Source organism: Grammomys surdaster, unplaced genomic scaffold, assembly GCF_004785775.1.
Source record: "Grammomys surdaster isolate TR1022 unplaced genomic scaffold, NIH_TR_1.0 169, whole genome shotgun sequence".
In the NCBI taxonomy this organism is placed as follows: Eukaryota; Metazoa; Chordata; class Mammalia; order Rodentia; family Muridae; genus Grammomys; species Grammomys surdaster.
In genome coordinates, this window is record NW_021604617.1 from 5,536,812 (window position 1) to 5,541,662 (window position 4,851).

Below are 4,851 nucleotides of genomic sequence, written 5' to 3' on the forward strand. Positions count from 1 at the left end.
GGGACTTTGTGGGTCCCAGTCCCCTAGAATTAATTATCTACTGCCAGAACCAGCTTCTCACTATCCAGAAGGACCAGAAGCTTCTGCCCTGATTGTCTTGTGGTTCAAAATCAGTGACTTCCCCAGGGAGTGTTGATTTCTCCTGTCCTTCTCTCTGATGCGCTTTAAAGCCACAACTGTGATTCCTGGTGGAAACTGAACTCCACTGCTGGGTGTCTGTGGCCCTGCTGGTCCCCACTGGTCCCCACCGGCCCCCACTGGTCCCCACTGGCCCCTTCTGGCCTCCTGAAGGCCCAATCCAGGCTTGCTAGTTGACTTCTGCATGCCCACAGCAATCGCAGATTTGAAATGGGATTCCCTTATTACAGAGTACCCCAAAGAGTACTTAACTTCATGTGCTTGCTACACCTCAAAATCCAGGTAACCTTCATGCTGAAATGAAAGCCAGCGAGGCCCCTGCGCTTGGGGCAGAGTGCACAGGCATGGAAGCTCTCCTCAGGATACTGTAGTCAGCAGCCTCTGGTGTCATAAAAGTGTCACTGAACCATCCCAGCTGAGACAAGATAGGTGAGGCTTTACTTTCATAGTTACACTGGTCATAGGCAGTGTCTCTAAATAATCAAAGCCCTGGACAAAGCCCTTACATCGTACGTGTCGCTCTAAAATTCTAAACCAATTTTAATGTATTCTTATAAGGAAAACAAAATAAACATGCTTACCCCCAAAGGGAAGATGATTGACTTCCATCAGCATACGGCCACGCCGGGAGCCTGCTGAAGAGTATAGCTCACCCAAGGCGGTCGGGACTTCATGGAGCTGTCCACAGAGAGAGACTACATGGTACTCTAGTGCCTTAGAGGGTGTGCCAACACAAAACACACTTCCACCTCAAAGGGAACCGGAGATAGTTTATTCTGGAACTAAATATGAGGGACCATGGCTCAGGAATACAACCATGGGTTCCTCAAATCACACATTCCAACATGGAAGCAGTTTTGTGAAGGTTTTTTTTTTTTTTCTTCAGTAACTGGATAAGGAAGGTCATCAATCACGGTGCTTTGCAAATCCCTTGGTAAGACTATTGCCAAGGCTATTCCCAATCTCAGCCACGGCGAAAACCAGTGTTTGTTAAGTTAGTTCGTTCTAAGAGGTTTTTATCTGTCAGCCACAGGAAGTTAGAAATACAGATATGAGCAGGAGACTCCTCAGAGGCTGCAGATAGCCCAAGGTGGACGGAAGTCAATGGATCCAAGCACAGCTGCTTCCCAGGGTTTCTTGTTCCCAGATACCAGTAAAGGTGAGACTCCTGCATGAGTCTGGGCTGGACTCAGGCCTGAGTACAGGTTTCCTCCAAGAGTCTAAGTCAGGGAAAAAAATGTTTATATTTGCAAATCCTTTACAAACCATAAACCACCAGATCGAGTTTTTAATCTCTCTGAATCTGAAGACCATGTATGAGGGGTGGGGGGTGGGGTGGGGTGGGGGAGCTGGCTTATTAGTCCCGTTTAGTACACAAAGAGCTTGAGGTTTGGATAGAGGCTAAGTAACATATTCAGGGGCATGCTTCCAAGAAGTGGAGCCAGGGAGAGGTGAGCACAGGACCAAGTCCAGCACTGTGCAAAGGCACAGGGTGGAGAAATTTATCCTCCTCAAAGGGTAAGGGGTGTGGGAGTCCCGACCACAGCAGAGCCCCGGACACAGATTTTACTTAGGGAAACACCTGGGGGGCAGTATGGCCTCCGTGTTCCCACTTTAGGAAGAAAAACATTTTGGACAAGCTAAGTTCAAAGCCATGTAACAGGTTGTAAGGTTCAAATGGAGAGCAGGGCCGTCTCTGGACATGCTCGGTCCCCACACGAAGTTTTGGTTGAAAACAAAGGGACCTTTACATGGGTGTCAACATAGGAGTTTGCCTCCGGTCAGGGCACACACCAGAGCACCTCAGAAGCTGGGAAGGTCAGAAGGGGCATGTGCTGCTGCCACACCCTGAAGCTGGTTTTTCAAAGTACCATCTGTTTCAGAGCCTCTCGGGGTCCTGATATGGTCTCTCTTGCTGTTATAAACACCGATCAAAAGCGACTCGGGGAGGAAACGGTTTACTTCATCTTGCGGCTCCTAAGTCGTAGGCCATCATGGAGGAAGCAGGAATGGAAGCAGAGGCCACGGAGGAGCCTGCTTACCGGCTTTGCTCTCAGGCTTAGGCTCAGGTAGCTTTCTCATACAGCCCGGGCCCATCCGCACAGAGACGGCAGGATGCAGGGGTAGGCCCTCCTGCAGCAATCATCAGTGAAGAAAATGCCTCAGCCACCAACATACTCAGGTTAATCTGATGGCTGCCACCCCTCCCCCAGTGAGACTGCTCTGCCCAAGTGAGTCAGGTCCACAACCAAGATCAGCGGAACACCTGGAGAACACTGCGAGGTCTCTGGAGATTAGCAGGGATACTTTTCCTTGGTAGCTAAGGGTGTACTAGTATAGACTTGCCCTCAAGCACAGTATCTTTTGCGGTAGGAACAGAAGCTTCGAGATCTCATCTTACTTCAGCTAGAATGGCTAAGATTTCAGAAGGAAGACAACAAACGCTGACATGAATCTGGGGAAAGGAGGACACTTATTTGTTATTGGTGGGAATGAAAATGGGGGGGGGAGCAGGTTTCTCAAAATGTTAGAAATAGGTCTACTGTGTGAATCGGCTAGAGCCCTCCTGGGCAGAGTCCCGAAGGATTCCATATTCTACTATAGAGACGCTTGCTCAACCGCATTCACCGCTGCTGTGTTCAGAATGCCAGAAAATGGAAGCAGACTAATGAAACCGTGCTTCAGTGAGATTTGCAGGTAAATGCCTGGAGCCAGAAAGAATCAATCTGAGTGAGGTAATCCGGACCCAGAAAGACCAACAGTGCGTATCACCTCGTCCTATGTAGATGATAGATCTGGACCTCGAGTATATGTGTTTAAATTGAGGAAGCTACCGAGGGGCCCCAGGAAACATTCAAGGGGAGGAGAGTAGAACACAGATGGGGGAGGGAATAATGGGACAGGAAGGGTTAAATGGGCTGGAGGAGGGAACTATGGGGCAGACTGGGGAGTATGGGAAGAGATAACTAATGCTAATGGCCTTTTGGAAAAAAGACATATAGAAACTACTACTATAGAAGCTTTTAAACACACACACACCACATACATAGTTTAAATGGAGTTATCTTATATCCCGCTAGACCACTAGACAACATCACACACACACACACACACACACACACACACACACACACACGGCCCATCCGTAAAGCCCATCCATACTAGAACTAGTTACATCATTTTGAATTGTTGGCCAGTGGTGGTCACTATACCAACGTTACAGCCTAGTGCCATTTTTATGGCTTCCCTCTAAAACTTTCTAGTAAGATGCTGTTGCTGAAGACACTACATATGATGTAGCAGGACATGGAGAAATCAAGCTGTTACCAGTCTGGGATTCTCATCCCTACTGCCTAGCTTTCACTGTTCTGGAACATTCTATGCACACTACCACAAGTGGAAGTATTCAACAGTCCTACCCAGCTGAGATCCTGAGACCTACAACAACAGATGACAAGATGTGCCCAGTACAGCCCAGTACAGCCCAGTCCTGCCCAGTGCCACCCAGCGCCACCCAGTGCTACCCAGTGCTGCCCAGTGCCACCCAGTGCTACCCAGTGCTGCCCAGTGCTACCCAGTGCATCCCAGTCCTGCCCAGTACCATCTAGTGCCACCCAGTGCAGCTCAGTCCTGCCCAATGCCATCTAGTGCCACCCAGTGCAGCCCAGTCCTGCCCAGTGCCATCTAGTGCCACCCAGTGCAGCCCAGTCCTGCCCAGTGCCACCCAGTACAGCCCAGTCCTGCCCAATGCTATCCAGTGCCACCCAGTGCTGCCAGTGGAACCCAGTGCTGCCCAGTCTGTCCCAGTGCTGCCCAATGCTACCCAGTCCTGCCCAGTGCAACAAATGTTATGGGAGTAGCCAGATTACCTTCTGGTTAGATTTAAAGTTGGCTAGACAAGATGGAACTCATGTCTGGTATGGTAAGTGGGCCAAAATCCTGTGACTGGCTAGGCCAGAGGCCACAGGAGAGAGTGTGGTACTGTCATTTTGCTCAATGGACACACCATTAAACTGACTTCTAATGACATATCCATAGACTAATGCAACTTGAAATCTCCTTCAGAAAAACTACTACTTCCTCTCCTCTTCCTCTTCCTCTTCCTCTCCTTCTTCTTTCATAAATAGTGACTTATACAGAAACCCACAATGGGTCAATGTACAGAGGGTAAGAGCCTGTGAAGAGTGCTCGGCTCTAAATGGGACAGCCATAGCATACCCTTCCCCAGGTTTCAGGAATCCTCTTAGAAGACAGGAGTGGGAAGGTTGTAAGACCAAGAAGCAGTGGGCAAGCAACCCTAGCAAAACAATGTTTGCCAGGCATCACAGGGCCCCTGCACGCATGAACTCACAACAGCTGAGACTGCGTGTATAAGACACACACAAGACCAGGCCATGGAGCAGTCCCACTGGGGATGGAGAGGAGGGGCTCTTGCAGTCCCACCCTGAGCTGAGCAGCTATCGGCAACTGGTGGCTGCTGGAGCCGGGCAGTCAGTTTTCTGCCGGGATGTGGCCTCCGAGAGGCTGCCCATGTTCAGGTAGATGGTCCCACATCTGTGCTCCTGCTGGAGCCCTTGGCAGATGTTGCGCGCGTGAGAAAAAGGAGCACACGAAACAGGGCGGGAAAGAGTTGGGCATAAGGAGAAACTGGAGGTGAAAGAGTGGATGGTAATTCAAATGGTGGAGTTCTCAGTGTAAGAGAGAGAGAGGAAG

The 4,851-nt window shown here is 49.8% G+C and overlaps 1 long non-coding RNA gene across 1 annotated transcript in view; it reads right to left on the reverse strand.

The window, feature by feature from the left end:
• Positions 1-799: 799 nt before the first annotated feature.
• Positions 800-4,851, reverse strand: part of LOC114620659 — a 21,261-nt gene continuing 17,209 nt past the window's right edge. Inside the window, exon 3 of the long non-coding RNA XR_003711336.1 lies at positions 800-816. This is a non-coding gene — a long non-coding RNA (uncharacterized LOC114620659). The remainder of the gene's footprint in view (positions 817-4,851) is intronic.